The 26,344-nt window shown below is 41.9% G+C and overlaps 1 protein-coding gene across 3 annotated transcripts in view; it reads right to left on the bottom strand.

Annotated features, from left to right (window-relative positions):
- Nucleotides 1–22,194, bottom strand: part of HAPLN1 (hyaluronan and proteoglycan link protein 1) — a 69,208-nt gene extending 47,014 nt beyond the window's left edge. Inside the window, exons 1-2 of one of the 3 annotated variants that reach the window (XM_083404266.1) lie at nucleotides 21,966–22,187; nucleotides 21,525–21,815 (exon numbers count right to left, since the gene is read on the bottom strand). The gene's annotated coding sequence lies outside the window, so the exon portion shown is untranslated. Of the gene's footprint in view, nucleotides 1–21,524 lie in introns of all 3 variants that reach the window. The other 2 variants (XM_083404267.1, XM_083404265.1) reach the window with 2 other exon arrangements.
- Between the last annotated feature and the right edge of the window lie 4,150 nt (nucleotides 22,195–26,344).

The raw sequence follows: 26,344 nt of genomic DNA, 5'->3' as shown, positions 1-26,344 counted from the left end.
ATCATTATTATTAATTATTTCTATGCAATTTTAAACATATTGTACTTACCAAGCAAAACTAAATTATATTAATGTAAGCAAAATATCTTTTTTAATTTCAAGTCATGTTATAAATTTTTAGCACCCTCATTTTTGGAATTTTAAAGTTGAAAAATTCAACATGCCCTACCGAATGACACAGGAGGTTGCAGGAGGTAGGAGAATTGGCAAAAAAATGGGGGGGTAGAAGGGCTAGTGTAAACCCACCATCAGATACAAGAAGGAAGAGAGTGGGAGATGCCCCATGAACCAAAATATACATGATGACATCATTTCAAGAGGAATGATCAGAGATGATGTTGAAACAAAAGAAAGTGCTCTGACTTGGAGCAAGTGTTTCCCAACAGATGGGTTTTTTAGGGATGGACTCCAAAATCCATTTACATGCCTTGAGCCATAATGGCTGCATTCCCTAAAGCAGTGAAAATAGCATATTTGTCCTTAATCCAGATCAGTCTGATTAGAATCGACTAACCTTGTTTTAAGTATGCTTAAGTATGCAAGCTAGAGCACTTTGTGGATCACTACTTCAGGTTACATATTCATAGTCGGAGGACATAGCTCAGTTAGGTTCAATTCCTGGTTGATTCCAGTTAAAAAGCATCTCGGCTAGAAATGGTCATTATGAAATTTGGGACGAGGTGCAAACAGCATGCCGATGATGCTCAGCTCTGTTTCTCCAAAATATCTGACTCAGGAAACACAGTATAGGCCCTAGGCCAGTGTCTAGATCTACTGGTGGCCTGGATGTGGGGAAATAAACCAAGCTCATCTGAGCAACTGGCCAAATGCCCACACTAGATGAAGTTGCACTCTTAGTGGAGAAGGTACACCAACTGGGGGTGCTCCTGGATCCAGCCTTGTCACTTGAGGCCCCAGCTTTGCCAAGCCAGCTAGTCCAACTTCTGCAGCCATTCTTCAACTGGGGTAGCATGACCACAATAGTTCAGTCATCATATATTTCAAAAATGCAATGCACCATATGCGGGCCTTCCTTTGCAGCTGGGCTGGAAACTGCAGTTAGTGCAGAATACCACAGCATGATTGCTGAGAGGAGTCTTACCACTGCATATTACATCTCATGGAATCATATGATTGTAGAGTTGGAAGGGACCATGAGGGTCATCTAGTCCAACCCCCTGCAATTCAGGAATCTTTTTCCCAAAGTGGGAAACCCTGAAATTAAGAGTCTCATGCTCTACCAACCGAACTCCACCCAACAATCTGTACGGCCTTGCCAATTTGCTACTGGGCCAAGTTCAAGGTTTTACTATTAGCATAAAAAAAGCCCACAACACCTTGGGAGCAGCTTGTTTGAAATATCACCTTGCCCCACAAGTGCTTTGATCTGTGTGAAACTTACACATCTAGAAGTGCCATATTATGTCCATTCTGTACCTGTTAGGAATCCATCTCTCAGTGTGACAGCACTTAAGTCTTGAAAGTCCTACTCTACTCTTAGGCAGGCACCCTAGCTATCATCTTAAAGGTAAAGGGACCCCTGACCATTAGGTCCAGTCGCGGATGACTCTGAGGTTGCGGCGCTCATCTCGCTTTACTGGACGAGGGAGCTGGCGTACAGCTTTTGGGTCCTGTGGCCAGCATGACTAAGCCCTTCTGGTGAACCAGAGCAGCGCACAGAAACGCCGTTTACCTTCCCAACAGAATGGTACCTGTTTATCTACTTGCACTTTGACGTGCTTTCAAACTGCTAGGTTGGCAGGAGCAGGGACCGAGCAACGGGAGCTCACCCCGTCGAGGGGATTCGAACCGCTGACCTTCTGATTGGCAAGCCCTAGGCTCCGTGGTTTAACCCACAGCACCACCCGCACCCGCATATCATCTTAGATATGTCCTAAAAACATATATATATTTTTAGAAAGTCTACCCAGAGACATAATTTAGTTATGAATTGTGGGTTTCTCTCTCAAAAAAAATGCTCCTTTTATTTGTATATTATGGATAATTATTTAATATTGTTTTATGTGTACCTCTCAGAGGTTGTTTGATTAAGAAGTTTATATAATTCTCTAAGCATATGTATATACACACATATTCTATTGTTTATGGACAAGTTAAAAAGCACCAGTAACAATATAAATCCTTGGAGGACTCCACTTCTTACATCCGTTTATTATAAGAACAGTCCAGTTGATTCCTGTTCTCACCTTTCTGTTTAACTAAGTTATCAACCAGTATCCATCCTAATCTCCCACTATGACTGCTACATTTACTTCAGCGTATTTGGTTATCGTAGGTGCCCAGGTTCTGCCCATGCAATCAAGGCCTCTTGAAGGAAGGGCTGGAATTCAGTGGTAGAACATCTTCCTTGCAAGCAGAAAGCCTCAGGTTCGTTCACCCTAGGGCTCAGAAAGACTCCTGTCTGAAACCCCACAGAGCTGCTGCCAGTCATTGTACAAAGAAATGAGCTAGATGAACCAACACTCTGACTTGGTATAAAGCAGCTTCCCATAAAAAGGTAAAGGACCCTTGACAGTTAAGTCCAGTCACGAACGACTCTGGGATTGTGGCGCTCATCTGGCTTTACTGGCCGAGGGAGCCGACGTTTGTCCGCAGACAGTTTTTCCGGGTCATATGGCCAGCATGACTAAGCCGCTTCTGGCGAAACCAGAGCAGCTCACGGAAATGCCGTTTACCTTCCTGCCAGAATGGTACCTGTTTATCTACTTGCACTTTGACGTGCTTTCAAACTGCTAGGTTGGCAGGAGCTGGGACTGAACAACGGGAGCTCACCCCGTCATGGGGATTCAAACCACCATCCTTCAAATCAGCAAGCCCAAGGCTCAGTGGTTTACACCACAGGGCCACCTGCGTCCCACAATTTGCCATAATATGTATTATTATTTGTTGTTGTTGTTTGCATTTTTATATGCATTTTTACACATGTGTAAATCACATTTATCACATCTTAGAAAGGTATAATAGACATTCCAGGAGAAAGAGAGATAAGCAAGCCAATCTCTGTATTCAGTATCCTGGAACATCCAAGTGACCAACAGATAGTGCTGATCTGGTTTCTGTTCCTGCACCTTCACAATTAATGTTCCTTAACATTAACAAGTTCCTTTCTTCAGCACTACCTGCCATATTGTCTTTGCTGGAGGCCATCATATCCCTACCTTCAGATAGAGTGATGATAGTTAATTGGCCCCACTGCAACCCTTCTTTCCTGTTTTCATTCCTGCTCATCACAATTGCTTTCTTTAGCCAAAAGCTCAGGCATCAAACACAGCATGATGAGAAGAGCTGGTGTGATTCACTGAACCACCTGTTTCTTTTTCTACTTACCTTGATGGTAATGTTTCACAGTCTTTAGTACTGTATTGTTCTTTCTCCAAACCTTTTTTTGCTGGGAGGCTAGGTATTTCTTCTGCTTTTTCTCCAGCAGTGAAATACTGTAGCAGAATCTAATTTATTAGTATATTCCACACATCTATGCTTTCTTCTAGATAATATGATGTATTTTCTACACTTTCATTTTGCTTTAACCTTGCTTGTTGTATACATTGTAGCAATGTGGTTTTAGGAGATTAGCACAAGATGATAAAAGCTAGCTCACCCAGGTGTGTCCCAAATGTAAATAGGAGATTAGGCTCTGCGAGTTTTCACTATATGGGATGCAGAGAATGATCTGCACTAGACAAGAGCTATAGCATATTGCTATGTAACCTTGAGCAAAATTGCCAGAAAAGGAATGCTGGAGACTGCAGTGCAGCTCTGCACCATTCTTTATGAATGGTTATGCCTAAGGATACAATGTGTGTGCATTAATTTACAGGACAAATGGCTACCAATATTGCTAAGAGAACAGCCACTCTTTCCAAATGGGAAAATCCTCACCCATATGACCTGCACACAAATGCTTTAATTGCTACCCTTCAATCAAATGATCCAGAAATGGCAAATTGCAGACACGTTTGTTTCAAGGAAAGAGACTTCAACCCTAATTCACCCCTGCTAACGTGTCTATTTATATCTCTTAAATGAAATTTTATTGAGAAAAATTATGTTGACACAGAGGGAGATGTGTTTCTTTCCATCACAGAAACACATTTCCAACTTACAGACCCTATTTAACAGCTCTATTGTAGGGTTTACTTTTATGTTTCTAAGAATGGTGTGTGTTTTTGTGCCAGAAAGGTATTTTTGAAATCCCTCCTTATTATTAACTAATTCTTTGCTATTTCTTTAGTCTGGCAGCAATCCAGAGTAACTATCTCTAGCTTGGGGTAGACAATGTGCTGCCACACACATGTTGCTTGAGTATAATGTACTGCACTCTAATAGTCTGTATAGCCAGGAAAATAATTTTCTCCATTGAGATGAACTCTGCCAGTAACTTGGTCAGTTGAGAAGAACTGCACCAATGGCATAGAAAAGGGATAGTCAGCTTGCCCCCCATCTATCATTAGACTACAGCTCTCATCATCCCTGATCACTAGCCATATTGGCTGAGGCTGATGGGAGCTGGAATCCAACAACATTTGGAAAGCACCATATTGGCTACAACAATTAACAAACGTTAACAACAAGCAAACAAGAAAACTGCAACAAATTAATTTAAAAACTGAAACAAAATTGAAGCAGAACTCAATTTAAAATGGAAAGGCCTAGAGAGACATGGCTTATTTAAAGGTCTGAATAGAAGAGTCCCTTGGTGCTCAAAAGGCCACAAAGATGATGCTGGTCTAACCTCTGTGGGAAGGCTGTTCCATAACCCAGGACCCCTCTCCCCAATGGTTACCCACCTCGTTTCATTTTGTGGGTGCACTCAGAGCATGACCTTTGAAGTGGTTCTTAAGTTTCTGGTAGGTACATATCTCAGGAAGGTTCTTAGTTAAGAAATGCTTCAAACATCACTCATTTTCTAACTTGAAAATTCCTCCATCTGGGGAAGTCCACGCCAATAGATTGTCATGCGTGATGATTGCACACCACATCACTGGATGAACACATTCACTCTTTCTCATTGCTTTTTTTTTTTGGTAAGCCATAGGAAGGTTGAAGTACATTATGATTATAGTGAGGTTGAATTACAGGGTGTGGACAAGACTAAGGAATGGATGATTTTTCTGAACGCTTCCTCTACAGATAATGGAGGGAATCACCCAAAGAAATAGATGCATTGTCAGATGTAATTACTTTGTGTGCTTTTTTCACACACAGAGATGCTTGCCATGTTGGAAAAATGTAGCATCCATGGTGCCTCCACATATGGATAATTTAGCAGCACCCAATCAATGCTGTTCCGATTTAAGCTGGAAGTGGAATAGCAACTCTGTTTCCAGATTTCCAATACTCTCTAGCCAAATGGGAAGTTCCCCTTTGCCCAGCTCCAAATGGGCTAAATCTTGCAAACTACATAGTCATGTGTGCGCGCGTGCACACTCTCCCTCTCTTAGCTACCTGCAGATGCAAGCCTCTGCAACCTGGGGAGGGAGGGAGAAGGCACACAAATCTGGAGGCTTCAGGTCAGTCCTGGGGGTTTGCCAACAGCATCCCCACAGCTGATTTCCTGTGGGTACATTGCACAACACAGGTGAAACATTTACATAACAAGAGTCCTGCTGGATCAGACCAAAGGTCCATCTAGACTAGGATTTTGTTTCTCACAGTTTCAACCAGATACCCATGAGAAACCAAAAAGAGGACCCTGAGCACCAAAGCATGCTCCTGCTCATTATCTTAAACTGGGCTGTATTCCCAGCAAGGTTACCACAAAAGGGAGATCAGCCCAGACTGAACTTCTTTTGGGACCTGTTGTAACTCTTCTGCAAGCACATTATAAAATATGTCCACATGGAATATTCATCTTCCTTAAGATTTATTCCCAAAATAAATGTGGATTGCATTGCAATGGAAAGCTCATTGATTCAGCTGACTTACAGTGCAGCTGACCTACTCAGAAGTAAATTTTACTAGTACCACAAACCTTACTCACAGGAAAACAGGTAGAGAACTGTAGCCTTAACTGGCTTTTAGACTGCAACTGTGAGCTGCAATCACATAGATGATAGATAGATGATAGATAGACAGATGATAGATAGATAGATAGATGGATGATAGATTGATAGAAGATAGATGATAGATAGATATTATGCCTTACTTTCAGAAATTCAAAGCAGCTAACAAAATTGATGGATTGGGTCCAGACAAGTTAGCCATGACTAAATTAAGTGCAGTGGATTTCAGTGAGTCTACTCCAGGTATGATTAAGGGGACAATCTGAATTCTGGATGCCAACTGGTGGGGCTTTATGGAGCAGCAGGACAATAGCCACAGCTGCAGCGCTGTTGCACATAACAGCTGGAGTAGAAGGCAAGGGGTGCAAAACCATTGCTACACTACTTTGGAGCCAGTACAGCAATCGGTACCAGACAGAAGCAATCGGTACCAGACAGAATGCAATACTGTCATGTGACATAAGTGGGATCAGCTCATGTTTCAATAGATTTTATGCCAGCCTTCAATGGCAGAGCTGGGTGCAGGAACATCTGTGCCTAGGTCAAACTCCTCACCCAACCCAGAAGAAGAGGGATTGGATTACTATGGCTCTCACCCAATAAAAATTAAATGAAGGAAGAATTATATTGCAGAAAAAAATAAAACATTGCAAATAAATGGCAGCAACAATTAACTAACAAAATACGAATTCTAACAAAGTAATACAATTAGCCTTTATTAAATACTTTGCCATTGGAAGAAATTAGGAGCTAATATATTCCATACACATGCTGTTTATATTATAACATCCCTTTCCCTGCAATAGCGGAAGAGTGGATATCCTGATTCCCATGCTAGACTGGCATATATTTAGGTGATTGCCTTGGTCATTGTTGCTCTGAGCATTTCATTTTTTTTTAAATAAAAAATGCATACCTGCAATTTTGAAATGGCAGCTGCAGATTCCTTGGAGGTGAAGCCTCCTATTTGCTGGTATCGCAAATTCACCTCTAAGAATCCTTAATCCCTGTGGCTGAGGGTTAGGAGACAGAAAAAGAATTGTATTTGGAATATCACTACCTTCGCCTGATAAGAAATTCTGCCAAAATTCCTGCTAGTATTAAATTGAAATCTGTATTTTAAGGATATCATGACCTTTCTAGTCCTTAACTTATCTATTTCATGCAGCTGTATCTTTGACTTATTCCTGTGTCATCTATATTTCAGGAAGAATAAAGAAGTTGCTTTTCCCAGAAGCATTCGAATTGGGCTCATTCAAATAATTATTCTGAGCTCCGCAACCATGCCAAGTAGTCAAGCATATTTACAGTCACTTTGAAGTTAAAGATTATCACCAGCTGCCCTTGTAAGTAGGGATGCTGCTTCACAGAGGGACAACACTAGAGGCTGAAGCCAAAACCTACCAATCAGAAGCTGCTGACTAGGTACTGTATTAGGCAGGAAGAAAAATCCTCCCTTCACTGAAACTTTTCTACTGTGTCATCAGTGCTTGATTCAAGCTTAAAGTTGCCAGTGTTGACCCTTGAACCTGAAACTTCCATGCATTCATTAGCAATGTTTTTCTTTCTGTGTTGTAACTATCACACTAGTACCACAAACATATAGGATATGCTGTGTTTTTGGATAACATTATCTTTTACATACTCTTGATGGGAGCAAACCTACATGTGCCCAATGCATATATTTCACTGACAATAAGCTGTGGTGTTTTAGATGTACTTCATTCTTGTACTTAGAAAGATACTGATCCCCCCTCTGCCCCTTCATCAGTGGACAGGCTTCTTTCTTGCAAATATGGGAGAAGTCAAGTTAGTATTCCACTTTGCCCAGTTATTTGGAGCTGTGCTTTCGGAGCAAGGGTGATGCTTCCTCTAGGTCTACCACTTGCAGCACTGGCGGTATCAACATGGATTGAGGACATCGTTAGTCTGCACCTTTATGGAATTGTGAACTCCTCTCAAGGCATGGAGCTTACATCTGATAATGTCAGGTTCCCCTCATCCTGTCAGTTCTAATTCAGTTCTGGCAAGGAATAAGCACATTAAACTGGGTCAACCAACAATGGTCATAGCTTGGACTCTTGCTCTGCCCTTTGAATACCTCTTCAGATAAAGCAGCACCACCTAAATAGGTCATTCTACCTATTGGAAATAAGCCTCCGATGATTAGATCAGTATTACCTGATTTGAAATGAAGTGATGTGTTTCACACAAGACAGCATTTCTGCAAGGGCTAGAATACCTTCCCCCCTGATAGTGAGAGACTATTGTCTATCTTTTATTCAAGTGACATTATCTCCTAATTTCCTCTAGGCAACCTTTGGTTGTTGACAGCAATCCATTTTGAAGAATTGTAAACTCTGGATTTTTATCAGTCTGTTTTCTAAAATGCAGAATATTATAACAATGACTGTTTGGATAACATGAATAATAGATCACTTAAATTAATGGGTAAAACCTAGAGCTAGGAAGCAACCCTAAGAGAACATTAATGATTGCTAGATGTCAGTAATTTTGTCACTAATGTTGCCAATATTGTTGAGTCAGAGGTGTATCCTGGGTTGATACTGACTACAGCCAGGGTGGCTAAACTGTGTCACTCCAGATGTTGTTGGACTACAATTTCCATCATCCCTGACTACTGACCAGGCTGACTGGGCACCTCCAACAACCAGTTTGCTACTCTTGAACTCAGGGACGTCTTACCCATAGAGGCTAGTGGCATGGGGTGCCAGGGTGCCAAGTTCTGGAGGGCACCAGAGAAGAGGTGGAGGCTGGAAGCAGCGCTTCCCGGCATCAGCTCGCTGCCCTCGCCCGCCTCTGCCATGCAGCACTGAAGCAGCGCCACGCCTGGCGCCTCTGTCTGCCGTGGCCACTGTGGCACGAAGCGGCCAGCTGAGTCAGGAGGCGCCGCGTCCAGCCTCCACCTCTTCCCCACCAGAGGAGCCGCCCTCCAACCACTGCCCACCTCCTCCAGCCCTGCTGGCAGTACCGTCCTCCCTAAAAAAAGGTGGACAACTCTGGGAAATGGGGGGCAGGGTGCCGGAGGGAGCTTTGCACCACAGCGCCGGTTATGCTTAAGACAGCCCTGCTTGAACCAGAGAATACTGAAATGCTATTAATCAAATTCCATCCCAAATTAACAATCCTGCATACCACAGATCATTACACCCCGCTCCAGAAATAGTTAATGCCATTGCACTAATTAGTGGTGAAGTGCAATTAACTTAAACTCGCTAAGTGCAATGGGCCTCAAGCGCAACTATCTTTTCATTGGGAATATCATGTTTTGATACTGAAGAAGCAATATTCTCCCCATTTTCTGTGATGCAGCTTAAATTTTAACTTACCCTGCTATGACAACAGATAGCAGGAAAGAGCTTTTGATTATAGTGGGTATTTCCCCCTTGTCTTCTAGTATTGATTGCAACCTCGAATTTACTGCTTCACCTTGTAGGCAGTGTGAAGTTGAGAGGGATTATTAGCCTGCATATGCTATTAACTGTGTGACTCTAGGGCAACTAATTTGAGTTCATTAGACTCTATGTTGGAATGAACCTTCAAAGACATAAGATATTACTGTTGAAAATGTTCTGTTTTGAATGTGAAAAACAAAGTCTCATTTCTTAGCGAGCGGAATCTATGGTTAGGAATCGCCTTACTCTGTTTATCAGTGGAAACAAATCACGCAAATAAGCAAGTACACTGGCATAAACATTGCTAAAACCAGGTTCAAAGTCACACATTGCCAGAAATAACTGCTGAAGGGAGTTTATGAGGGGAGGATCCTGAGTTAGCAAACATACTAACATAAGTCAAAAGAAATAACTGATGTGTCACAAACATCATTTACAAGAAAGGCAGAACAAATATATAATTGAAAATGGAGCTTGAAATGCCATCAGTTCATAACAAAACCTCAAGTCCAAGCTTTATTTAGACCAAGGTACTTTGAAGATGATTTATGCATTTCATGCAAACATATTTTTGCAGCTTGAAGTAAACACGAGTTGACTTTTTCCACTGGATAAACACCATAAACTATTCCATGGCATAAACATAAATTTATGGTGAATTGTTTTGTGAATGGTTCAAGCATCAAGATCATGAAATGCCGCGTCCTAAAAGTCTTCAAAAATAAGGTGAAACCAGAATGTGGTTAAACATGTGCAAATCTTGAAGGAGCTCAGTTTGTTGACTCCCATTACTCTCTATTTCCATTTTGAACCAGACTATGCACACATTCACCCAAATGCTGTGTTTGTCTGACTGCGTCTGATCTGCACAGTCTACAAGAAACACTCACATAAATCCGGAGATCCAGGCCAGAGGTAGCCATTGTGGTGCTTTCCAGAGGTTGTTGGGACACCAGAATGACCAGTGGTCAGGGGTTATGGAAGCTGGAGTCCAACTATATCTGGAGGGGACCAAGTTGGTAACCCTAGAGCACAGGTGCAATATCTTTCAATGGACCAAAGGAAAAATGAATTTTCCTGATTATACAGATGCAATGATGTATTGAGGATTTAATTATCTTACTTGTTCTGTCTTGCACATTTATAATCCACCTCACAGCTAAAAGCTAATGATGCAGTGTACAGCATGATTAAATGAGGTAAAATACAAATAATACATACTCAATAAACTAAAAACAGTAAGATCATTTCTGTAATTGTACAGTTAAAATTCCATAAAATGACTGTTCGGTTTCTGTGACTTAAGTAAAATTAACACTGTGCCCTAATTTTATGGGAATTCTGAAATTTTTGTTTTCTGAAAAGCTCAATTGGTGTTTTCAAGCAGAAATGACAGTGTCAACTTTTATTGTATCATGCAATAAAAGAGCATGCCACTGGGTGGAAGCACAATGTACACTATTATATATAAATTAATAATGCAGAATTAACCAGAATATGCAGTTAGAATTCACCAATAATGATAATATCTCCATTCAGTTATTGCTTCTGATTTGCTACGCTCATAATTTTGGATGAATATTATACTATTTTTAATTCAGCTAATAATGCCAAAATTTTTTTTTGTTATTGTTAGGTACTTATATGTTCCTCATAACAAGGGTATGGTAGTCATAATAAGGATATGATAGTCAAACATTTTAAAACATGGAGAAAGAAAATAAAGACTGTTTTTTTCAATAGGGTAGTGCATGTTGAATTTTCCAAAACGTTCATGGGTTTTTACAAGATGGTATATTCTTCTAGCTCTTGTGTATGCTACAATTCCAAATAACCCCAAGCATAATGTTAAGTCACAATCACAAAAATGTTTTGTGAGTTGGACAAATAGCCCAGGATAGAACAGTCTCTCAAGACTGAGACATAAGTTTCCAGCACCAATATTTTTCTTTATACCCAAGTAACCTTAGGAGATGGGTAAATTGCTCAAATAAAAAAAAAACGTACAGCCCTTGAGAAAGGCTTTGGCTACTGGACCCACACATGACTGTTCCATTATAAGCAATGATGTTGAGGCACATGAAGTTCCTCTTAACATTATGCCCACCGATCAGGGGACGAGCAGGCAAGTCAAACGGTGTCACTGAGTACTGTGGGGATCCTTTCTAGTACGTGCAAGTGTGAGCTATGCATGATAACATGACTTCCCTACAATCCATCCTATATTCTTTTGAAAACAAATTCTTTTTCATTTTTAACCAAACTTTGGGTCCACCAACCCAATGAATTTACCAGTATCCCTTCAACACTGTAAAATCCATTCACATCCTAATGCCTTTCTCACGCTTCTCTAATATGTTGATCAAGTTCTGAAAAGCACATTTGTGTTTCTCTTCCAGGAATAGTTGTACAAAACCTGACACCATGTTTTGCATCATTTATTCATGGGACTGGTGTTTAAATGAATAGGTTTGCATTGTGATGTGAGCTTTTCGGAAATGAGCTTTAAAACAGTAACAGTTGGTACCAGCCTCTAGCCATGCAAACAATGAGGTACCAGTTGCGAATCAATGGGAATCTATGGCCAGTATGCAAAGAACCATAAGTCAGCAATAGTGTACAGGCTAAAACAATAGGCTCTCAATCGGGAAGAACAGCAAAAACAACCTCCATGTTCTGAATGGTTTGTTTTCAGATAAAACCATTATGCATTCTGTACAAGCATATAACTACATATGCATATGGATGTGTATGTCTGTATAGTGGACATAAAGAGATAGCATTAATAAGAAACCTGAATTTGGCAAGGAATATATATTTGTTAATATCATGCTTTGATATCAAAGTAGTAGAGAATGCAAAAGCTCTTAGGTTCAGATTTCCAGATAGGGATGTAACTGACTTCTGCTTGAGACTGGAAAGCAAGACAATACTAAGCTAGATGGAAAATTGGTTTAGCTCAGAATAAAGTGCCTTCCTGTGTTCTCATGAGACACTGTAAATCCTTAAAATTCTCTAGTACTACAAGCCTTGTATAATTTGTACCATATTGAACTCCTTAGATATTATTATTATGATATAAATGAACTAATGATTATATTCTACCACATGGGCTCCACTTTATGGTTGTGAAATACAGACCATTCTAATCTGAAGCACTGTGAATTGCCACTGCATTCTCACTTTAGCCTCTCCACCTGCTCTCTCTGTGGCATGCAACACTCAAAAAAGAATCTCCATAGTGACACACACTATATAGCTACCATGCAGTGGCTTCCCATATGGTGCTTGTAACTCATTGGTCTGACTTGTATCAAGCAGTGACTCTATATTAAGTGTTTGGATAAATATATCTCATCTGAGGCTTCATACCTGAAGTGGCAAAATATGACCAAGGGAAGCCAATATGCCCAAGCTTTTGCTGCACACCACACGCCACCATGTTAATGGTGTAGAAGAACACCTGCCAATCCTATATTCGTGCTAAGAACATAGGAAAAGCCCTGCATCCTGTTCCCACAGTGGCCTGTGCAAAGCCCACTGGCAGGACAGGTAACCTGACAGCACTCTCCCTGCTTGTGCTCTCCAGCAATTCATGCTTCTAAATCTCTGTCCCTCCTCCAAGCTAGCATTTGTTTCTTTTGCTACTCAACAAGCTGCTATGCACACATTTTATCTACCTTGTCTCCACTGTCATTCTGTTAGCCTTTAAAATAATTAAGAGATTTTGTTAATGGAATGCTGTGGCAAGATAATAGTCCCTTGCTACTAGATAAAATGTCAATTTGACATTTATTTTCTAAGCAGGAGGCAAGTATCTGGTAACAGTCTCCTGAGCTATTAATTTTGTTTCTGTTAAAGATCTCTTGTCTCCACCCATGAACTATGAAATCATATATATATATTGGCCCCATTATCTGCTTGCATTTTATGAAGCACTGTTGCATTTTCCAAATTTCACCTTTCTCGTGAGAAAGGAAAGCTCTTGCTTACTTCAGCTATTAGCTCATACCTCATACCAGCAGCTTATTAAAGTAATATTTCACATAGCTCTGGGTTTTGGTTTTAAAAAAGTTTTCCAAGCACTCAGAATGGTCTTCAGACGGATTGTTCCTACTGCCTCTTTTACATGTTTGATTTTAGTGCAATCAGTAATGTTCAGGATTTCCTCTGTTGTATTAATTAAAGGAAAGCTATCTGTTTTGAAGCTGAGTAAAGGGGGCAAGGAATCTTTTCACATAGTGGCAGTGTTGCTGTTTCCTTCATCTCCCCATCCCATGTGACCAAAATCCAAATTAAACTTGTGATGTTTTGTATTTTGCAAGTATTGCTGAATCTTAGTATTGAAAAAGAGCTTCACAGGCCACCTAGCCCTGTCCCTATAGAATGATAGAATATATATAAAACAATTATCCATAGGCTTACTATAAATGAGAAGGGAGTCATAAAGTGTCTACATTAAGAAACTCTAATAACCCCATACAATGGTACCTCAGGTTACAGATGCTTCAGGTTACAGACTCCACTAACCCAGAAATAGTACCTCAGGTTAAGAACTTTGCTTCAGGATGAGAACAGAAATCATGCGGTGGCAGCGGGAGGCCGTATTAGCTAAAGTGGTACCTCAGGTTAAGAACAGTTTCAGGTTAAGAATGGACCTCCAGAACGAACTAAGTTCTTAACCAGAGGTACTACTGTACTTGCCTTGCACCCCTGTATGGCTTCTAACCAACAGGAGGATCCTTCACAGCTGTAGCTTCTTTCTAGTATTTACTGCTCTCCGAAGCCTCCATTTGTTGCTATAGCCTGTGGAGACTGTTTACTAGGTAGGATTCAGTTGAAGATGCAGTAGACTTCAGGGGTAGCCCCAGAAATGCAGAAACTGCCTCCCTCAAGTTGTGTCTTGCCCCAACTGCTCAGGCATCTAGGTGAGCGCTAAAGACCTTCTTCTTCAATGCTGCCTTTTATTGAGTCATAATTAACTAAGGTGCTACAGAGCAGCTTTGTAATTATTCCTGTATGCTTGCTAATGTGGCTGTTAAATCTTTTTATCATGCCCTGCTCCCGTGTGAACGTTGTTTTGTTGTAGCTCTAAAAAGCAACTAAAATACTTTAAATACACGAATAGATTTATAGATAATTGCATAACTCCTAACCTATGAGTTGGAGAAGGCCTTTTAGGCCATGTAATGTCCAACCCTTTCTGGATGCAGGAAATCTGTAGCGTCTGCATTCCCAACCCATGGCTGCTGAAACTCTGCTTGAAAATTTCTCCATTGAGGAAGAGCTTAACAACTCTCTATGTGTTTGGTTCCATTATCAAATTTCTCTTCCTGGGCAACTGAAGTGTGTTAGATCTTGTTCTGCTTTCTGCAGCAGCAAAAAACAAATCTTTGCCCTCTACCATGTAATAGACAGTCAGGGTTCTCTTCCCCCAGCTACAGTTCCATCAACATCTCCTCATGGAGATTGTTTTCCACACCACTGGCCAACTTCATTGCCCTCCTCTGATTCTGTTCAGATTTGCCTGTATCAAATTGGGCTGTTCATAAATTAAAAGGGGCAAGTCTAGAAGATTATGCCCATTATAAAAACCAGGATTTGGCCTGGTTTGTAGCCAAGTTTACCACGCCAGGAAATGAAAGGGGAGAGGAAATATAACATAGCATGCACGTTGACAGAACGAAGAAAACAGGAGCAAAATCAGAAGATGAGAGAAGAAAAAGTGACAATGATTGGAAAGAGAGGAATAATCTTGGGAAATGCTATAAAGGTGGTTAAGCCTTTTGTCTGCAAAGTTTGAAAGGGGAACACAATTATTTTTGACAGGCATTGCTTTCATTTTTGCGATGAAGTTTTGAAGGAATTATTGGCATTAGCTCTGATTGTTGGCATTTTTTATATGAATGTCTAAAACTTGATTCAGATAGAGCCATTGCTGTTACTGTATGTGTGGTGTGACTTAAACCCTTGGAATTAGCAACAGAACAATAAATGCCCTGCTTCGTTAAACTAATGTTATTATTAGTGGAAATAACTGTAATTTCTTGAGGAAATAAAGCCAGCCAGGAGCTGTTAATTACTTGTTAAGAGTTCGTTTATATGCTGGATTGGCTACAGAAGTGTGGAAATTTTTTTTGAGGAAAAACATGTTTTTTTAAGGTAGTAAAATCCTGTCAGATCCACTAGGTGGCACATGATGACCATGGTTAATACATTATACTGCCACAAAACCTCCCATTCATGTCATAAATAAAGACCAGCATTATTAATTTATACCATTGCATCCACTCTGCCCCCAATATTTGTTTAGCCAGCTGTTTCCTCTAATCCTGCTTAAGCACCATTGACTAAAATTCCAAATACATTTGGGGTGGGGCTCCCCCCCCAAAAAAAGAACATTTTGTTACCTACAAATTACAAGCTGCCTTTTCAAGCACATGCCTGCATGTAGCAGTTGCAAGCTGTGAAGCCAGAATGTGTAACAATTCCTTAGTAGAAACACAAAAGGTTTGTCAGCTGAAAATGATTCAATTAAACAGCTTACAAAATTGAAAAGGATTTTAAACATATATTTTGACAGACAATATTTCTGATTTTCAAATGTCAAATAAATAAAAAGTGAATCTACTTTCAGTGTTTTAAGGCATTTTAATTGTCACTTGAGCAGAGAGGCAAATATTATTGCAGATGCTTTTAATTCTTCCCATGGCTTGCAAGCCAACTCTGAACAATCTTCAGGTCTTTGATCCTAGTGATACATACAGGAAGAAAGCATCACTGAACTGTTGGGAAGCGGGGAGAAGACAGTCTGGAAGCTATGTTGCACAAGTGGATTTCCACTGCACAAGTGAGTGGACATAATTGAATGGATTTTTGGCACAACGTATTCCATCATTATTTTCATCAGAGCTTATTTTCATCATAGAGAATTCAGGACCAAAACTTTAAAAGGCACAATAGCATGAACAACAAAAGGTTTGTGTGCCATTTTTCTCCTTTTACAATTGTACTTGTAGAGCTTATTCCAAGTACTGACTACTCAGTCTTGCGACTTAGAAATGAGATACATTATTGGTATGCTTAGAAGGCTATAGTCTGTCAAGATAGGACTCAAAACTTAACCCATGTAACAGACCAGTCAGTCTAAAAGCAGAATACTGTCTATACAGCAGAATCTTTCAGGGCACAGAACAGGATGCAGAAAATGTGAAATAAGTCATCTTAGGGCAAAATGTGTATTTGCACCTGCCTGCCTGCCTCCCCATTAATGTAGGGGCAGCCCCCACATTAATGGGGAGACAGGCGGGTGCAAATCCACCTTTTGCCCTAGTGGACATTTCCCCCTTTAAATGCAAGGTTTTCCAAATCCACAGAAAGCCTGAAATGGCCACAATAGAAAACCTTGCATTTAAATAGGGGTGGGGAGAGAAGGTCTGGTGCAACACTGTGATGGGGAGGATATCATGTGGATGCTCCAACATTAATGAAAAAAGAATCAGGAAGGTAAAAATACACATTTAGCTCTGGTGTGGACAAACCCTCAGACTGTGAACTTTGGATATGGGGAGGGGCAAGCCCAGATTCCACCTACTGCTTTTATTGCCCATACACCCCTTTCCCTTGGTGTTCCATCTCCTTCAGCCACCCTCTTCCACCACATACTTCCTAGACACTGGTTGTAATAATAGCGTTTGTAGTTTAGATATACTCTTTTAGTGTTAAGAAGTTGATAATCTGATGACAGGTCATGTGAACGAGAAGTGTGGCACAAGCACAGTTCTCCCACTGGTGGCTATAGGTTTGGGGGTTGTTGTTGTTGTTTAACCTTCTCACAGCAGACAAGAGGTAAGCAAGCACATGCATGCATATTCATTCTTCTGAACAAGAAGTATTTTCCTACACACTGGAAAACTGATGACATGTACAATAATTCTGGTCTATACACTTGTGCATAGATACCCAGTTGTGATTTTCTGATAAGCATTTATGAATCATTGCACTGGAAAAATTAACACATGGTGTGGTTTTCAGAGTCACAAAAGGCCAATGCCAGAAGCTGTCAACTTTTGGCAAGAGTCCAGAGACTCATTAAAGAGTTTGGGGTCCCACAAACCCGCTTACAAGGTTTTCCTCCCCAGCAGCTAAGCAGAAAAGTCATCTTCCTGTGTTCCCTACACATTGAAAACTATTTAGAATGCAGAATTACTGTTTGGAGCATTGCTGGAATGAGGTGCCTCCCTCCCCATGATCTACAACACAGCCCTAATGTATCCAAGCAACTGCTGCTCTTCCTCATGTTCCTCTTGGTGCATTTGAGGAACCTACAGTACTTCAAGGAAAAGGAAGGAGTGGTTCTTTTTACTTTTCTTTTTGTGGCCTCTTTTTTACTGTTTTGATTACTCTTTTTCCCTCCGAGCACTCCCCCACCTACCCAGTTTTCTGCGTATTCCCTCTGTCAGGTGATGATGTACTTGGATAGGACAGGAGTGATGTTCGCCAGCACAGGTGTGGTCTGTGGTCTCCTAGTGTGAATTTAGGTTGGGGTTGGTTATGACTAACATTGGGAAGTGTGACTAATGCTGTGGCGACACCCTGTTAGAGAAATGTTAAATGAGAAACAGAACAGGCAACTCTGCATCACCTTTGCACACACTGAGGATGAGGAATGGTTGGCAAAGCCAAAAGGCTGACTGTTAAGTTTTTGTACCCCTGATGGGCCCACCAAATGAAATTCTGCTTTAACTCTTTCCTGGTCCAACCAACCTGGTCAGGCCCTGCTATAACAGAAAGTGAGACTAAGCCTATGAGCATCATGTCACAGCACAGAGGATTCTGGGGCAGTTTCATACTTCTCTCACATGTCATTTTATAACCATGGCTCAGCTTTCTAACCCATCCTCCCATGAAGTGTCCTTAAAATGCTAGTGTTGGTCCAATCAATTATAAGCTCAAATTCCACTAAACTATGGCTCACTATTAGATTTCTACTTTATGGGCCAAATTCTGCCTACACTAATTTGTATTCTTTACAGTATTTGTCACCCTAAGTTTGAGTACCATTGCACTGATTCCATTAGAATAGGACACTATTCTTTACATTGCTTATCTTCTCATGAACTTCTGGTTCTTCTTTTTACCATGTTTTTAATTTTCTTTCCTGAATCAGAATATAGATACAATGGAGCTAAATTGCTACTTTACAACAACAAGGTATCTCTCCCCCCCCCCCCCGACCCACTTTTAAAAAAACTTCATATTCAATGTAAACTTTTGGGGCATTAAGGCTAATTAGAAAGACAATCCTCTTGGCACCTATGTGCCACACAGAGCAGATGTTTCTTCATTGCACCACTGAAGGTTTTAGAACTTGTTTCTTTGAAGGAGGCATTTCTTCAATACTGAATTTGAGCTTGTTGTTTTATTTTGCAAGGCTTGTCAGTTTAAGAGTATGCATTGCAGTTTAATAGTTCTTGCTCACTGAACTGAAGCGAGCTGGGCCATCAGATGCTGGCTGAATATCAGCCTCCACTAACAACACAAAGCTGATCCCCGCTAACATCTTAAGCTTATTTCCTCATCACCTGGATGTGGATCATTGCTTGTATAGTGCTAAGATAAATGGGGTGGGGGGAATCCAGGGAATTTTACTTTGCGTCCAGCTTCAGCACTTTTGGAAAGAAATGTGCTGGAATAGAAACCCCACCTATTATTCAAACATTGGATGAGTTCCACTCTCTAATTCTGCCTTCCTAGTCTCCCACCCCAGCTCAATACAGCAAAACTAAGAGTCAGTACTACTTGAAAAGTAACACCCACTTACCTGCATACTTAGAATTAAGCACTTTCAAAATGTGCTGGTTTCAATGGAAGAGTTAGTCAAATTCTTGAAACTAGTGCAACTGAAAAAAGACACAACTTTGCTGAAATGTGCCCTTTTTGTGCTGTTCGGCTCAACTGAATGAGTTTCAAGAATGCACAAGAAAAAAATGTAATGCATTTGCAAATTTGAAAGTGCTAAATATATTGAGCTAAAGAGATCTCATGCATCTAGACCTGGCTTAAATTTTACTCCATTTTAACAGCTCATTGTGTCAGCCTGTAACTTTAATATGCAAAAAACCCGACTTTTGAGAATATAGTTATTTGAATGGCACAATAATACCAACCAATTCCTTCATCCTCTGGGAATGTGCATTACAAGGCACATTGCATCACATCATATATAATTTGTCCAGAGCAGAATAACTGAAGCTCTCATTTTGCTACCACCTTCTTGCTTTTTACTCTCACTAAAAGTGTTTGCAAATTGAAAATATTAAACTCACTGTTATTAACTTTTCCATTAAGCTCTTATCACAGAGTGTAACATATGTGTTTCATTTCATGTAATTCTTTTTTTTCAACTGATGTTTAGAATTCAGGGAAACTATGTTGGGATTTATTTGATCTTTATAACAACCCATTGAAACTATATACATGCCTTTTCCACTTTGAAAAATCCAACCAACAACATATGTGGACTTTCTAGAGATTATAATCATACATACATTAATCTCATTTACACATTGCTTGCTGTATAACACACTACTGATTCCAAGACCTGCATCTACCCAACTCTTGCAAAACTGTCAGTTTTGGAATGTGTGTTTCGTATTATTATTATCATGAAAGCAAAGCAACAGCAACAAATACTTTTTTAGGGTTCTTGAGGTAACACTGCCGTGAGTCTACTACTATCATCCAATAACAGCCTTTTGATAATTTATTTAAGTTTTGATCATAAGTAACTCAGTGCTGGAAAAATATGCAACACATTTGGGACTAAACCATTATGCCATTTTAATGTGTTGTGGACAAATACATTGTGGAGGCTACAGTCATCCCTAAAGTGCAAAGGAGGATGGCATTTGCTATAAGTGTAAACTTCTTCATGCCCCTTTCATCCTTTTTGTGCATGTTCAGGAAAGGTACTTATCCATGCAGTCCTTCCTTCTCCCATGAAATGCTGCCAACTGTAGGAGGATAACTCATCTTGGTGACAAACCAAGCTAGGAATTTCCACTCGTTGAAAGCTTTTCACTCTCTGGAGGATTGTCATTGCAATATAATTTATTCACCCAGATTAATTACCTCTTGTACTGAGGTACAAGATCACCCTATCGTACTGGCATGAATGGAAATCCCCCTTCCCCAAGTGTGGGAAATGAAATAGAGAGTGGTGGCTCTTCTAGACTCAGGGGTCCCAGCCAGGTGTGAAATTATGCATGTTCCTTCAGAGATGTGAAAGTTCACTAGGGTTCCTGTTTCTTTCCTTCCATTCTGCTTCCTTACATGTCCATCACTCGGTGGGCTGCCCTTGGTTCCTCTTGCTGAACCAAGACGCTCAAATTAGTTTAGCCCTTGCTTTAGGAAGTCGACAATTCCTGTTGCTTCCATTGCTGTTGCTGTGGTAATAAATGTGGTCAATGTGAGCAGTGGCAATGGCTAATCATATTTGACACCCCATTTTCATCTCTCAACACTACCTGAGATTCCTCAGAAAGCTATCCTACGCAGAGAGGGATGGGGCATAGAACTGTGGTTGGAGTTGGAAGGAACCCTGAGGATCATCTAGTCCAACCCGACGTGATGCTGTCATCCATCAGCCCCAGCCAGCATGACCAATGCTCAGAGATCATGGGAGCTATAGCCCAACATCATATAGATGACCACTGGTTCCCCAGCCATGAAATACAGGTTTGCCTAGTGGTAAAGATTTCCCCAGCACAGAGCTGAGGCGAGTTGCATCTGTTTAATTCCTGCCTGTCTTTGTATCTGTTAAAAGCCAGAGGAGCTGTCAGAAGGGGCGGGCGGGATGGCAACCCCTATTCCCTGAGCGCTCCACGCCTCACACCAACGGAGAAAAGTTGGTTCCAAGTCCTCCCTCACACGAAGTTCGAGCATTCCCAGGAAAACTGGCGCCTTCAGATTATGCTCTATTGGTTGAGAGCAGCTTGACGGGACTCCCTCCCTCTCTCCCCACCTTTTCCTCTTTTTTCTTTCTCTCTCTCTCTTTCTTTCTCTCTCTCTCTCTTTTTTTTACCTTTCTCAAAGCTCCAAAGCGAAGATGCCTCCCCTCAAAAAAGCAAAATAAAGTCTCGCGACGTTGGTCCCTGAGCGCGGCGGGCTCTGCGGTGGCCGCTCGCCTGGCGTCGTTTCTGCGCGCGCTCTGGCTCGCGCGCGGGGAGGCTGTGAGGGCGAAAGTCCCGATCCAGGCGAGAGGAGCGCGTGAGGCGGGAGAGCGAGCGAGCGAGCGCCACTCTCGGTCGAGAAGGCACCACGTCAGACGTGAAGGACGTTCCCCAGAAAGCTCGGCGTGAGCTCCGTTCAAAACCTCAGGAGCGAAGGGGAAGAAAAGTCGAAAGCAAAACACACACACGGAGAGAGAGACACCCACAGAGTGTCCGGCGCAACAGCGTCTCTTCACACAGTGGCCTCTTGTCCCTTCTGCCCCCGTGTCCTGACTGACGCCCTCTCCACTTACCTCAGGGTCTCGCTAGGTGCCCTGCCCTCTTGGCTCCGCCGCTTCACAACTCCCCTCACGCCACCCGCGCCCACGCCCCGGCTTTGCCCAGCGAGTGGAACAAGTTGTCAAGAGTTTCCCTGTGTGAAGGGATCGCGGCGGGGCGAAGGACCGACACCTTCTCAGGAACACGATACTCCCGGGCTCCGTGGGCTCTGCCCTCCTCCTGACGCCCCCACCCCTTTCCCCCTCTTCTTGGGATGGTGTCTTGGAGCAGATCAAGAGCGGGGGGAAAGGAAGAGGGGAGGGAGAAAAACGCCGAGGAAATTCTAAGAACTAGCCGAATCCCGTTGGTTTACCCAGCGAGTCTCCCAGCAACTGGCCCCACACAGGAACATGTAGGATTAAGGGCGCGTGCGATCCCTATTTGGGGAAATCACTGGCAAACTTTAGCCCTGAACTTCAGTCGGTTGCATCCGTGGATCATCCAGCATGGGAACTATTCTTTGTGCTGTAGAGATCCCTGGTCAAGATCAGGAGCCTGAAATCACAAGACATGTTCCCACCATATATATTAAGCTAATAATGAGCAAAGGAGGGTAACAGAACCCTGGTAATATCTAACATGAGGATTTAGTGCTGCTGGGGCTGGGGGAGCAATTATGCATATCACCCACAGGATGAGGTCCTTGCCAAAATGCTGCCCCGTATTATGTTCCCATTTAATCTCAATTTAGCATTTCACCTATAAGTAACAACACCTGTGGGAATGGTAAACCCAGATTAAATTGGGGAAGGGAATGGTCATTTTCATAAGATTGATGCTGAGAAAAAATTGCCTCCATGAGCAACATCAAATCTCCAATAATCTGTTGCATAGTAATGACCTAAACCAAGATCTGAATTAGCTAGGCTTTGCATGGCTTGCTTCCCTTTCCCCTGAACCTGGCAATTTTAAGAAAACCTGGGCTGTGTCATCTTGACAGTGGGAGAAAAATATTGCATTTTCTGATTCACTGGCGGTGCTTGCAGATGACCTCATGGATATGGTACATGGCTCATGCCTAGTTATAAATCCAAGCTTTTGGAAATGTTCAAAAAGCAAAATAATGTGTTTGGGATGCCTTTTTACCACCCTCACCCCACTGGGGTGTGGAAGTGAATGGGTCATGATCCCAGCATCTGTAACACGCGCCCCATCAAGGCCCAACAAAAGTGACTGAATAATAATAATAAATGTTTGGACTGTCATAGCTAAATGCAAACCCTTACCCTTGCCCTCTGGAGTTCCCCTTTCTAAACTCCCACCTTCTGTTTGCTTAGGTGCCACATATCTGCTGCCATGGTGCAGCCTCGGGACATCATTTCTCTGCAGGAAGAGGCATGGCACTATGGTGGAATAAGCTATTTATAATGTGTTCTGTACTGTCTGGGTATGAATATGTGCTACTCCTGTTTGGCCACAAACATAAATGATCTTGCCAGATCCAGCAGCAATATTTTGGTCACAAACAACTAGTTTACTTGAACAAAAAGCGTTCTTTAGTAAGCTACAGGTACATATTGAGTTTGTGCTTGAAATGTCCATATATAGCTGTAGATGTAATAAGTTCTGCTGACTCACACCCCAATGCCAAACACGCTAGGAACATTCCCAAAAGGGTTAGTTGCAACTAAGTCTTACTGAAAGTGGTACAAAGGGTCCTTGTCAGGACTAAGAGGTGTGGAGAGATAATTTCAGCAGTGAGCCCACTGTGCAAAAACACATCACATACTGAGCACATGCACTATCCTCTCCAACAGAGCAAGCTAAGTGGAAACCTGTTATGCTTTCCAGCAGATGCTGATTTTGTTCAGTGGTGATTGGCTAGTCTTTGAGTTGCTCAGTGTTGATTGGTTAACCTTTGTGTCATTCACAAAGTGGAACCCCCCCATCGCCTCCCCCATCTTTGGTTTAGAGCAACACATTGCTGATTGACTGGCTGCTGCATCAATCTTAAAAGCAACTTTCCCCATCCCCAAATAAAAGTGGAACAAAAAATGTTTGGGGTTTTTTTTAATGAATAACTCACAGAGATGAGGAAGCAAGGGTCTTGCAGAATAAACACACCACCCAAAATATTGGAGGGGGGCAGAGAAGAGGCAGTATCACGTCCAGTGCTTTTACTTATATCATTACAGAAGAAACCTTACAGCAGAAAAAATACAGATACTCCTGTTTTAGAATATGTTTGTATGCCACTGATTTCAGTAGGGCAGTCACTTCACACACAATGTTTTCAAGATACAGTATACACAAAAGTGTTTTAGTGTACACCTAATCATGACTGCATAGGAACGCAGGTGGCTCTGTGGGTTAAACCACAGAGCCTAGGACTTGCTGATCAGAAGGTCGGTGGTTTGAATCCCCATGACGGGGTGAGCTCCCTTTGCTCAGTCCCAGCTCCTGTCAACCTAGCAGTTCAAAAGCACATCAAAGTGCAAGTAGATAAATAGGTACCGCTCCAGCGGGAAGGTAAACGGCATTTCCGTGCACTGCTCTGGTTCGCCAGAAGCGGCTTAGTCATGCTGGCCACATGACCTGGAAGCTGTACGCCGGCTCCCTCGGCCAATAAAACGAGATGAGTGACGCAACCCCAGAGTCAGTCATGACTGGACCTAATGGTCAGGGGTCCCTTTACCTTTAATCATGACTGCAACAAATATGTGTTTGCAAATATGTATCATAGAGCTATGCTAACCAAGAAATTCAAATTGACTGTGACTTCCCGTTAAATGCATACTGGGTGGCAAACCTAATTTTGCTGCTTGTCATGTATAAAATACTTCTAGTCCCTATTAAATTTTGCTGGATTGTTCTACTATTTGGAGTGTGAACAAACTCATGGTAAGAAAGACAAACTGTCTGGGTTGGTATTGGAGTCTTATCTTCAGTTCCAGAGAATAGCACTGAGGATGTGTGTTTGACCCCATGACTGCTGTCTGGTGGGATCCCATAAGATTCCATCTTGTCTTCTGGGCCTTTTAACACATTGGGAGTTGGGAGTGGTCACCAGGAGATGTGGGGTGAGATGTTATGAACATGTCTCAGGTGATGGGTACAGGTGAGGTCACCTTCTACCCCATCACATGCTACCTCATTATGGTGCACCTCTCCAAGCAAGGTTTGCTGCCTGCTCTTCTACTTTGCCTCACTCTGAGTAAGGTATCATGTATTTTATACATGACAAGCAGCAAGGTATCATTTTCTCTCTTTTTTAAAACGTTTCCTGCCACCTTGCCCAGAATGCCTGGCTCTGAAAAAGGAATCCCATGTCTCTTTCTCAGAGCAAGGTGAGACAGGCACATGGTGGTGGCAGAGAAGCCACTACCACAATCACTGCTAATGCAGCAGCCAAGTTTTATTTTTATTTTAAAGTAAGAGGGAGAGGAGGAAAGCATTCAGGTAATGAAAAGTTGGTGAGTCATCTGCTCCTTGGCATGTGTTGATAAAGATCCAGTCATGTTTACCAAGAGTTTGTTCCTATAAACAAAAAGTACAGGCTCACACTCCAGCTATTTAGTGAATGAGAAGACACTTCACCAAGGGGGTGGGATCCATGCATTTCTACCATCTTTGGCAACCACCTCAAATTTGTGCTTGCCCAAAACCATGCACCTCCCTGAATGAGAAGGCTTTTCCTCAACATAATACTGAGCTTTAGAATAACCTAGAATGCCTTTGAGTCCCAGGGCTAGCATAAAGATGAAACAGCACCTCTCCTGCTGAATTCTGACATAGGGATGGACAGGAAGTTCCTCCCTGTCTTGCTCAGTCCAGAATCTCTAGTACTTCTGAGGCCAGCACAGCCATGGGGGTCTCTCTACTGGGGGTGGGGAGGGCCCTGTCCCTGTTGCTCTAGGAAAACGCAAGAGAGTCAAGACATCTCATTTCTTTGGGGACATTTCTTAGTCCCCAGGCTAAGCTAATCCTTCTACGCAATCCTTCTGTTTAAACTGTGGGCTTTCCCAAATACACCAAATTCCTGCTTCCCTCCAAAATGAGACTTTTTGCAATGAGGAAAGCTATGGGAGAAATGCTGGAAAGTGTGTGGGATAAGAATTGCAGGACATTGCAAACAAACCAGGATGAGTGCTCCATAAACCACCGGCGTTGGGTAACCTCCCCACAAACATTGTTCAAGAAAATCTGGATGAATCCTTGATCAACAGATCATCTGGGAACAACCTTTGCCTATTAGTCAGGCCGCAATCCTATATCCACTTACCCGGGGAGTAAGCCCTATATTACACAGCAGAACTTACTGCGCTGTAGACATTGGTATGTTCAACCTGGTTTGCTTCATCTGCCTACCAGTTGCAGCCCCAATAAAGAGAAATGCCTTGATCCTACCGACGGC

The sequence above is a fragment of the Podarcis tiliguerta genome, assembly GCF_965153285.1.
Source record: "Podarcis tiliguerta genome assembly, chromosome: 11".
In the NCBI taxonomy this organism is placed as follows: Eukaryota; Metazoa; Chordata; class Lepidosauria; order Squamata; family Lacertidae; genus Podarcis; species Podarcis tiliguerta.
The sequence above is the reverse complement of the archived record's forward strand: the minus strand, read 5'-3'. Positions and strand labels throughout refer to the sequence as shown.